Source organism: Typopeltis vanoorti, chromosome 1 (genome assembly GCF_054136105.1).
Source record: "Typopeltis vanoorti isolate ZY-2024b chromosome 1, IOZ_Tvanoo_1.0, whole genome shotgun sequence".
Classification (NCBI taxonomy): domain Eukaryota; kingdom Metazoa; phylum Arthropoda; class Arachnida; order Uropygi; family Thelyphonidae; genus Typopeltis; species Typopeltis vanoorti.
The window spans coordinates 63,036,752-63,049,381 of NC_143549.1; the positions used below are offsets into that span (position 1 = coordinate 63,036,752).

General features: G+C 35.7%; 1 protein-coding gene across 1 annotated transcript in view; it reads left to right on the forward strand.

The window, feature by feature from the left end:
- LOC150110033 (uncharacterized) overlaps positions 1–12,630 on the forward strand; it is a 181,307-nt gene that overhangs the window by 31,110 nt on the left and 137,567 nt on the right. The window lies entirely within an intron of this gene.

Sequence of the window (12,630 nt, forward strand, 5' to 3'; positions counted from 1 at the left end):
AAATAACAATTCTGAGATTTGCAGAAGATGAAAGAAAACTACAAAAAACACAAACTGTTAAATGAGGAAGGGAAGAGATTTGGACTTATTATGGACTTGGAAAAAATGAAGACAATGGTATTTGGTGAGAAGAACATGAAACAAAAGATACAAGTGGATGGAATTGATATAGAAAATGTAGAACAATTTACATATTTGGGAAGTAATATGACGTAGGATTTGGACTGTAAAAATGAAATGAAGGCCATGGATAACATCTGGAAAAGTAAAATTGATCACCCTGCAAACAAAACTAAGGGTACTTGGAAACATGCATCTTTAGGGGTGTACTGTTTGGATTTGAAATGTGGGTAATAAACAAGGAATCAAGAAAAAGAATTTTGGCATTTGAACGAACTTGTTACAGGAAGATTCTAAGAATAGGATGGATGCAGAAAATCACAAATGAAGAGCTCTGCTGGAAAATACAATCAAAAGAGAATCTAATGCAGAAGATTATAAAATGGAAGATAAAGACATTTATGTTTGGAATTATGGATGGTGTAAACAGAAGAGGTAGACCATATAGAGAATGGATAGATGACATAAAGGACTGGTGTGGAATGGGTTTACAGAAACTGCAACACTGTGCACTCGACAAAGAAAGACGGAAGAAGATAGTGAAAGGAGGCATCAGACACCAATGGGCAGTAAGCCCATTGTTCGTGATAATGATGAAACCAAAAAAAGATGTGGAATGCTAATACTTCCTATTACTATATATAGCCTGAATAACTGATAATATATATTTGGACTACATTTTAAAAGTACCATTGCATGCCCAATCCTTATTATTTTCAAGGTCATCTAATCCAGCTTGTCTACCAAACACTTAAATTCTCTCTTCATCATCTTCACCACTATCGTATAATAAAAACTGCTCTCCATTTTCTAGATATTTATACTAATCTGGAATTATATATCCACTTCTTTCATTTGGGATGTGGGGGGGGAGGACTTGCTCTTTCTTTTGCCTCTATCTAATATTACGACACATATTTGCTAAAGACGACATCAGAGATGAAGGGAAGCACACAAGCAGACTGTCAGTTAGAAAGTTTAATTTTAAAGAAATTACCTTCCTCTAACTAGTTAGTTGATAAGGTCACCAGATTGTTAGTATAATTTTTACGGTGAAAATGTTTATGGCGAATTTTTCAACCACGATCCCTGCTATCATCCACCCTGATAATTCTACTTTCCCTGCATTGATACACTGACTTGTTCAGAGAACAGCATTCCCTCTAAATGTATAAGTCCTTTCTCATTCAAGTGCTAGGCTACAGTTCCTCTCTGTCATCAAATGGCCTCCAAGCATCCACATATTCCAAGCTTCTCTTTGAACATGTTCTGGCTATTATACCATTCATTATTGATGCTCTTCTCTGCAACTCTCTATAATAATAGAGAGTTGCAGAGAAGCAACACACTATCTTTCCTCTGTTTTCTTCTGTACAACCTCAAGCGTGAACCTTAGATCTCTTGCCACCTCTTCACACTGCTTCTGAAGTCATTCATGCCCACAATCATCTCATCCGCTCCTTCACCTCAATTAATTGCCATAGTCACACCATCTGTTGTTCCTCCAGACAAACACTCCTCAGACATTCTATCTTGCCCACCACCAATCGAATCACCATACATCACACCTCTTACCACTCTGTTTCTTCCTTGCTCTCCTGCATCTCTATCTCTCTCTCTCTCTCTCCTGTAACACTTTCTTTGTTCCCCTACTTACCTGTTGTCCTGTCCTGTCATCTCTCCATCCCTGGCAGCACTCTCTCACATTTTTCTCATTCCCTCTCTTTTACTGGTTCTCCTTGTTCTCTTCTATCATCCACATAACTCTCTCTGTCTCTCACTGCTGTTCTGATTCACTTTGCATTCATTGTTTCCAGTCACCTAATCTCTTCTTTCACACTTCTCAACTCATTCCACTCCCCCCCCCCTCTCTCTCTGCAAGCTATCTACTCTTTCTCGCCATTCATTCTCCCATGTAATGCCATCTTTGAAAAGTTCACATTGTTTCAAACTTACCATACTCCCTATTTTTATTTTTTTATCCACATTCTGCTCATTATCCTTACTCTCAGTCATGCTACTTGTCTCTGGGAAGACATAGGTGATGCGACATTGACTGAGAGATTTCTGCTTTGTGCACCACTACAAATATTTTCCTCTACATTTAGACAGAAAAGTGCTTCAGGTTAACTATATTCATAACACATCAGTGAAATTTGTGTCAGCAGAATTCAAATGTGCTTAAAAGTTGTCATCAGAAATTTTTAATGCAAAAGTTGTTTGAGAATACTCATATTCAGCAAGTATGCATTTTAAAACTTCTTGAGACGACTTCAGCCTAGAAGTGAAAAGGTTGTAATTAATTGATGTTAAGTCACTATTTCTTGCAGGATAGTTTCAAGATATGACTCTGAAGTATGTAAGATACAGACACTATGGTAGTTCAACAAAAAATTCTGTATTGTTACTATAGAAGAAACATACTTGAAAATACCTCAACCTAATTTCATTATCTTTCAGTATTTCACTTTTAGAAAGACATTTTTAAGCACAGTCAAGAGATATTCATGCAGGCATTACAAGAAATGCAATGAATAAACAAAAGATTTCACAAATTAGGGAAGGCTGATGAAATCCTTGTGTTCTTTTGGAAGGATTGCATTAAGTGATATTGGCTGTTATGCTTAAAAAAAAATTTATCATCATCATCAAATTCTTAGTATGTACTCTCAAGAGCTGTATAGAATACTGTGATAGTACTATGTGATTGACTTTAACTATTACTACTTTCTATTAACAATTTCTCCCCAAATTAGTCTCATCTATCAGGACTCCAATATTGTTAGATCTTAGATTTCAGTCTTCTATTTATAGCTGCATTAGTTGACATAGATCTTTCTCTGGGTCTTTTTCTTAGCATCAAAGATTCATTTGCTAACTTTTCCATTCTCTCTCTTTCTCTCTCTAATCTAAGTGGTCAGACCCACTTAGATTAGCTCTCCTCTCACATTCCTCACTACTAACTATGTCTGCTTCTTCCTGATATCTTCATTTTTGATATGATGATTCTGCCATTGATGCCATTTGTTCATTACCCTAATTTTTCTCATACTTCTCTGAGGTCTCTAGTCTTTGATCAACTGTTTTGTTTTTTTTAACTCATCTCTCAGATTCATATGTTTAAAATTGCTTTGTCTTGTTACTCCTTGTTTAGTGTTTTGACCACTTTCTGTCTTCTTCTTCTAACCCTTTTTATAGGTGTCTGGCTATAGGTGTTTCCCAGTTCTCTCCATCTGTTTCTATCCTGAACTTGTTAGTGCCAAAGAGTTCCAATTGTTTTTCTTGTATCATCTGACCATCCTCTTCCAGGTCTTTCAGCTGGTCTTTTACCTTCATATGGCCACCACTCCATAGTCATTGTTATCCCCATTTATGAGCTTTTCACTAGAATTATAATCAATAGATTGGAAACAAGACTTTCAATACAACCCTCTGAACAAGCTGGTTTCAGAAAGAACTTCAGTAGATCATATTCAATCGATAAGCCTGCTTATTGAAAAATGCAATGAATACATCCTTCCTCTTCATGGCCTTCATAAATTTTAAAAAAGCTTTTGATTGCAGAAAAATGTTATCAATAATAGAAGCTCTTAGAGATTATGGCATTGAAAAACAATTATAATTGTTTTTCAATAAGGCAAGGAGACACCATTTCTCCCAAGCTTTTCACATTAACACTGGAACATATGATGTGCAATTTAGAATGGTCCAATAAAGGAGTCAATATTAGTGGAATTAAATTAAATAACCTAAGATTTGCTGATAATATTCTTATTGTTGCCAACAATATGAACTATTTAAAAGAAGTGATAGAAGATCTAACAACTAAATCACTAGAAATTGGATTAGACATTAATTCTGAGAAAACCAAAATAATGACAAACCAAAACGGATATAGTGAAAAACACGATGTTAAGGTAAACAATAAAGAAATTGAAATAGTAGATGAGTTATGTATACTTAGGAATATTGTTAACAATGAAGAAACAAGGAGTCATGGAAGAAGTGAAAAGAAGAATAGGAATGGGATGGGCAGATTTTGGAAAATTGAAGAGATTTTTAAATAGCAAAATAAAAATTTCTGTCTTATTCCATATAAATTTATTCAGTTGACTTCCCACCACACCAGTTTTGCTTATTCTTTAATCTCTTTCCATATTTAAATTGCCATGTTCACTGAAAATTGTGTGTAAATAGCTGAAATATTGCACTTATTTTATAGGTTCTCTATTCTAGATGTAGCTGTTGTATTCAGTATTCTTGCTTATTTTCCACAATCTCTATCTTTATTATTATTATTATTTGTCGATTTTCATGACAGCAGTTATTCACTTTAGTTAAGAATACCACAGACTTATACTGGAGTTCTTTAAGAGTAACATTATCTGTATAAAGGAAAGAACTGAGATTAATGTCTCTAGTTTTGATGTCAGATTTAATGCCTATGTGATTCACATAGATGATGAATAGCAGTAGTGCTAGTGTGCAATCTTCCTTTACACCTGATTTTACATCAGATTGTCTTCCTGTAGGTTATTCACTTAAGAATAACATACAGGAAGATGTTGTTTCTTTCCTTGTTCTGACTATTGCTTCCACTTACCTGACCCTAATATCTGCTATGAGTGAGTCATAGAAATTATTCTGACTAGTATGAAGGCCTTCATCTCCCATTCAACCAATAATTCACATCCACTTTCCAAGTCCAGTTTCATCTGAAAATGTATCAAAGCAGTCAAAGAAAAAAAAATTCAGCTTACTGCATGTGGCTCGCATCAAGAATCCCAGCTTCATATTCTGCCTATACCAAAGCACACAACGTATGTAAATCAGTCATCAGTAAATCCAGATCCAATTTCATAAAGGCCACAGGTAGTAAACTTGCCTCCTGTCCAAATGGAAGCCATACCTTCTCATTACCTGTTAAAGCTATTGGACACAACTCTGCATTTCCATCTCTGTTTCATCCTGATGGCAACTCTGTTACTTCATCCAAATATAAAGTTAACCACCTGGCATCACTCTTTTCCTCAAACTCCTGCATAAATGTGGAATGCATTTTCATACTGAAATCTAAGCACTGTATGCCTCCAATAGTTTTTTTGACAAAAGAAAAAAAAGTCAGCAGAAAATTATTAAATAACTTGGAAACTAAACTCTTCTGGTCTCCCTAATTTTTTTCAAACATTATGCTCCAGAGCTAACACTCGTTCTGCATTATCTGTCTGTATAATTTATCATACGTATCTGGTACTTATCCAATTGCATGGACGCAATATCATATCTATCCTAATCCAAGAAAAGGACGATAGAAGTCTTCCATCAAACTAACAATAGTTGCCATCACCTTTGTCCTCTCCAAAATAGTGGAGAAAGTCATCAATAGTCAACTCATTCACTACTTAGAGATCCATGAATTAATTAACAACCAACCACAGTATAGATTCCACCATTCAAGATCCTCAGCTGACCCTGCCCTTGTAGCTTACATCTCCCATCATTGGACACATACCATGGAAATGTGCAGAGAAACTTGTGTCGTCACCTACTAAACAAATTGCCATCCTATGGTCTCCCTGCCAACCTCTGTAATTGTGTAGTGAGCTTTCTCTCTGATGGTTCTCTGTGAGTCATGGTAGATGGCCCCTTCTCTTCAAGTTCACCACTGATGCTGGATTGCGTCAAGGTTCTGTCCTATTGCCTACTCTCTTCCTGCTGTACATAAATGACATACAATAACCACTTATTCCATCCACAGCTTTGTAGATGGTAGTGCATTCCTCTCATCCTACTTTTTTGACAAACCACATAGTTCTCTGTCATCCCAGGCTACAAGATCATCTACAATTGCTGGCCTCGTTGGCCAAGTTGTTAGTATACCCAATCTCCAACCAACAGGTTGCAGGTTCAAATCCTGACATGGACATTTGTGATTGTCTTTAAGTCGGACAGGAATTTCATTACTTGGTGTGAAACCATTGCCCCACTTATTGTAGGCCTGAAGTGGCTTGAAAAAGTTCCATATTTGGTATGTAGAGCAGGGTTTCTGAACTGTTCAAAAATAAATAAATAAATTACAAAAAATATATAAAAATTATTTTAAAAAATGTGAAAAAAATTCTTAGCCCATCCACAGTGCAAACAAATGTACTGTAGGTTTACTAATAACCTTTCATAAATTGGAAACATGTGAAAAACCCAAAAAACTAGTGCTGTAAACATTGATCTATATACTATCCTCCAATGGGTCAAGGAAAATTTGTAACTAAAAATTCACACGTATACCACAGTAATTAAATTTTAATAATATGTAGGTATTTCATCTTAAGTATCTTAAGACATCATCAGTACAGTTATTACAAACAATACCAGGAATTACATTCAAAAGAACAGTTTGTGCACATGCTTACATTGGAATCCCTCTTTTGGAGAAGGTAGCAAATTGTGGATCTGGTTGATTGATTGATTGATAGGTAGTGGCGAGTTTGTATTTCTTCACAATTTTTAACAGATGTTCCAAGATACCTTTGATATATGGTGTAAGAGTCCTACCAGCTTCTTCTTGTCTAGGTTGATGTGTAGGGAAGTTACTGATGATTTTTTGAGTTGTTTTCGGATTGTATCCATTTAATAAGGCTGTATCTTTAATAATTTCCAATTCTTGTTTTTAAAAAATCTTTCATTGGCCACCATCTATACTGTTTTGCTCTAATTTATGTGAGAACATGTTGCTCTCTAGCTAAATATATCTCTTAATGATTTGTAACCAAATAGATCATAATAACAGGACTGTAGCTTTTTTTTCTTTTTCTTTTTTAAATACCAGAGGCCAGGCAGCTTTAATGATTGACCAAATTACTTTGATTTTAACATACAAACATGTAGATTGTAACTTAGCTTGTTTCTTTGCATGTATGTGTATACTCCAGATAATGACCATGATATAAAGTTCAAAATGCAAGTGATTATTTCAGTTTATATAAACTGAAGTTTTACTATATCATGGTAGTTGTTTCCATAGTTTTTTAATAATGAATTCTGATTACTGTGTAAGTCAGAATTCAAGTCAAAAGAAAGAATCAATAAACTATCTCAATCCTCATCTGCACCCCCACACAGTGCTGATGTGCCTATAGGTCTCTCATCCTCTTGTGTATGGGATCAATATATATATATATATATATATATATATATATATATAACTATTTAATTACAATTTAAATATTGACTGTTTGCTACATGATATGACATCCAGATTATTATACTTTATAAGAGTAGTGTTTAAAAAAGCATTGGAAGAATGTCCAGAGGGAATCAAAATAAATGGAAAGATTGTTAACAACCTACGATATGCAGATAACACCGTGCTAATTGCAGATAACATTATGGATCTCAAAACTCATTGACAGAGTATACATAGAAAGCCAAAGAATGGTAATAAATATAAACATCAACAAGACAAAATACATGATCATCAGCAAACATCCAGCCTCATCAATGAAACTGACACTCAATGGGAAAAATATAGATCAAGTGTCAAGATATAAATATCTTGGTTGCTGGCTTAATGAACGGCGGGATCCAGAAATAGATATAAAGACAAGGATTGAAGTTGCATCTTCATGAAAATGAGAACACTATTCTGCAATAAAGACCTAAACATGGAAGTCAGATACCGAATGCTGAAATGCTACGTGTGGTCTATTCTGCTCTATGGAGTTGAAACATGGACATTGAAGGCAACAACCATCAAGAAAATCGAAGCCTTTGAGATGTGGCTATACAGAAGAATGCTAAAGATATCATGGACAGAAAAAATTAGCAATGAAGATGTCTTAAAATCCATTGGCAAAGCTAAACATCTTGTACAAATAATCAAGAAACGAAAAACATCATATCTTGGCCACATCATGAGAAACAGCAAATACCAACTTCTACAAACTATTTTGGTAGGAAGAATTGATGGCAAAGGAACTAGAGGAAGAAAAAGAATATCATGGTTTGACAACATCAAGACATGGACAAGAAAGAGCAGTGCACAACTGCTCAGATTAGCACAAGAGTGCAGTTTGTTTGCCAAGATGGTCACTGACCTTCAATAGAAGATAGCACAATAATAAGAAGAAGAGTAGTGTTTTGAAAAGCTTTGCACTTTGTCATATATCTTTACCAAATGTACAAAATTTAAATATAGCCCCCCCCCCCCCACTATATTCTTATGAGTTTTCAACTATCTTAAAAATGAAAAATCTAATTCTTACAACTCTATTGATCTGCAGGTTTCTTTTACCCAATTTTTCTCAGGCTTGTGTAAATCTTACCCTGAACACTAAGTAGAGGAATTCTGTCAATAAGTCACTAATTCTTTTCTTATTTTTTTCCCTCTCTATCTGTTGCAGATTCATCTGCAAATCTTTATTGAAACACCAGCAACTTCCCATTATTAAAACCTTTGAACGTTTCTCGAAATTTTCTTAGAACAACTTGGCTATGCAATTAAAAAAAAAAAAAAAAGTAAGCCTCCCCCCCCCCCTTCCCCAAATGGAAATTTTCTTTGCAAAATACGGAATAGTTCATCTGAAATTAAAATTTTAAAAACCTTACAAATGGAGCTTTTAATATACTCAAAAATTATGAAATAAAAAAAAAAAATTTAAAAATTGGATTTAGTATTGTGGTGGTGATTTTTGTCTGCTCATTGTGGGTGTTGCTGATCTTTTCACAGATGAATGCTAAGCTTGCTTGCATGCTGATACACTTGTTTTTGCTAAATGAAAATTTCATTTGAATCTTACAGCTAGATTAGTAATGGTATTAGTGTCCCAGTATCTTATGGTGTTTTGTCTATGTGCATCACTTGTTCTAATGATTGTTTCTACATCTATCTGTTTGAGGGTATGTAATTATGGTTAGAAAATATTGGCAAGTTCAATAAATTATATTTTAAGTCTTTAATTTTTATTTTTTCTCTTGGTGTTGTTTATACCATGAAGCAGTGCTATGAATAATCACCAACGCCTAAGCCTTTCTATGTAATTCTACATAGGGAAGCTTTTTATTGTACATAAAAAATGTCAATTAGGTAAGTAGAAACTAAAATTATCACAACTCAATCAACCAATTCCTAAAAAGATGTCAGGACACTAATACCATTCCTAACTGTCTAAGATTCAAACAGAAGTTCCATTCAGCAAATATTTATCCACACAAAGGTGAGCTTAGCATTAATTTGTGATAGACTGTCAGCCCACAATGAGCTAGTAAAAATCAATGCCATCATCACTACATTCCAGGAAGAGCTATCTGAAATACCAAATTCGGAATGGAAGAGTTGTCTGAAATACCAAATTCGGAATGGAAGAGCTGTCTGAAAAACCAAATCTAGAACTGTGGTCATTTCCTCTATGCCACCTCTGAAACTGCAGTGATTAAAGCATTTGAAAAAGTTAAGAATGAGTATTTAAAAAAATATGAAGCATATCTTGACCACAACTGTGGCAAGATTGTTTAGCTGTGAATTTATTTTTGCAGCCACTTTCAGATGACAGTCAATGCTCTTAGTTCAGGTCATAATTTTGCCATCATTCCTTTAAAAAAAAAAAAAAAAGTACCAGTTTTAGTAATAATGACCAGCATGGAATGCAGTATGACTCTGAGTGGCTAACAACATACATTTGGTCTTGATTGGGAGGATGAATGGCAAGTAAGAGTGACTAACTTGCAGAGAGGGATAGATGAGCTGAAAGAGGAGGTGGTTATTAGTTATCTGGAATTCTGATAAAATCCAGACCTCGCAAAGAGCGACATTCCATCTGAAAAATGTTAACATTAAAAAAAAATTAGCCAAACATTTAGTGAAATCTCTTTCCCCCCCCACAGGCAATTCTCTCTCATTTATTAAAAATTCTCTTCTCTTTAAAACATTTAATAAAAAAATAAACAAAAATCTAATCCTGACAGATTCTGACATCATGATCAGCTTTGCATTCTTTCATCTTTATCAGTGTATACCTTTGACAAAGACACTTGACCTTATTAAACCACATTTCCTTTCTAACATTTTTGAAAATTATCATATTCACCACCATTTATTTTGGTTATTATTGATGGAAAGGAAATATATATAAACAGCTAGATGGGACTGCAGTGGATTTCATCCCCACCACACATACACACACACAAATACGCTGCTGCGTTTCTGCATGGAACATTGGATCTCATCTTCCAGCAATAAAACTTATTAGATCCAGATGCAGAAAGTTTTATTTGTAGAAAAAGAAACAATATCTTTGTTTCATATTTTGAGATCTGGAAGAAAGTTTAAAATAGGAGTTAAACAAAAGCCTTTAATATCCCTCACATATGGAGGTGGTGCTAGAGTCGCTGAAGCATGTGGCGGTGGATTTGAGCTGTGGAAAAGAAAAGTGTTTTTTAAATGGTGTATAGTGTGACTTCTGCTGTGAATTGTGCTACATTTTTTTTTTTTTTTTCTCAGTAACAAAGTGTTCTTTAGTGGTGCTGCTTTTGGAGCTGAGTTGTTATATTGTATTATTTTTGGGTTACTGAGAAGGTAAGGTCAGAGTCGGATTCATCTGCATTGGAAGAGAAGATAAGTTTTCGTTATTTAGTTTAGTTATTAGCGTTTAGTATTATTAATATTGGTATTATTATTATTAATAGTATCAGTATTGATAGTATTATTATTATTAGCATTTAGTATATTATCATTTAATATTATTATAATGATGGTGGCAGCCATAGCTTCAATTACAAATGCCGTGTCACCAAGTCCTTCCCCATTTAAGGACTCTATTTTAAGGAACATAATAAAGGATTTTGTGGCATGTGGTATGTATGTGTCCCAGCAGATGGACATGTGGCAGGTGAGAGAAGGGGAAGTACGTATATGCGCAAAATGTTGGCAATGGGAGGAATTTAGTGAATTTGATATTATGATAACCGATCTTTCTGCATCAGGGACAGGAGAATCTCAAGAGACGAGTAGTTTGTTAGGTGAGAATAACGAGCGAAATATGAATGAAAAAATAAGAGTGGGGAGCGTTGAGGGCTTGAATGACTGAAGTTTTTGGAGATGGTCTTGATTGGGAGGAAATGGCGAGTAAGAGTGACTAACTTTCAGAAAGGCATAGACGAGAGAAGGGGGAGTACGTATATGTGCAAAATGTTGGCGATGGGAGGAATTTAGTGAATTAGATATTACAATAACCGACCTTGTTGCATCAGGGACAGGAGAATCTCAAGAGACAAGTAGTGTGATAGGTGAGAATGACGAGTGAAATATGAATGAAAAAATAAGAGTGTGGAGGGCTTGAATGACTGAAGTTTTTGGAGATGGTCTTGATTGGGAGGATGAATGGCGAGTAAGAGTGACTAACTTGCAGAGAGGGATAGATGAGCTGAAAGAGGAGGTGGAAAGTTTCGGGAATGAGATTTGGTGAATGGAAGAGATGAATGCAAGGCGAATCAGAATAGGAGTGAGAGAGAGTTATGGGAATGATAGGAAGAGGAGGGAATAGGAGCAGTAGAAGAGAGGGAATGAGAGGGAGTGCTGGAACCAAGGATAGTGATGCCAAGACAGCAGGTAAGTAGGGGAGCACAGAGTGAAAGAGTTAGAGGGGGAGAGAGAGAAAGTGAAAGATGCAGGTGAGCAATCAAGGAACAGAGTGGTAAAAGCTGTAATGTATGGAGATGCGATGATCCTTGGTGTGCAAGATAGGATGTCAGAGGAGTGTTTGCCTGGAGGAATGATAGTGTGTGGCTATGGCAATTAAGCGGGGTGAAAGGGTGGATGAGATGATTGTGATGATGGGCATGAATGACTTGAGAGGCAATGTAAATCAGGTGGCGAGAGAGAGATCTGAGATTCTTGCTTGAGATTGTACAAAAGAAAACTCAGAGAGGAAAGATTGTGTGTTGCCCAGGTATGATAGTGATGAGTTGAGCAGAAGAGCAGTAGTACTGAATAGCATAATAGCCAGAATGTGTCAAAAAGAGAGGATTAGCATATCAAATGCCCTCCAAGCATACGTGGATGCTTGGAGGGCATTTGAGGACAGAAAGGAACTGTATGCAAGAGACCACTTGCATTTGAATGAGGAAGGACATAGGCATCTCGAGAGATTGCTGTTTTATGAATGAGTCGGTGTGTCAGTGCAGGGAAACTAGAATTCCCAGAGTGGATGGTAGCAGGGGTGGCCTCTTGGGGGAAGGGGGACGACATCAGGTAACACTGAGTCCAGTAGGGTCTGGAGGAGATAATGATAGGTATAGAAGCAGTGACATTTTTATGCTTTATACTAATGCCAGGAGTATCCAGAATAAAGGAGATGAATTGGTGGTACTGATAGCATCAGCCTGGCCAAAGATTATTGGGATCTATAAGACATGGTTGATGGAAGATGATATAATAACAGGAATAGAAATAGCAGGGTACAGCATTTTTCAGCAGGATGGGGACGGAAAACTCGGTGGTGGATTACTGCTTATGAT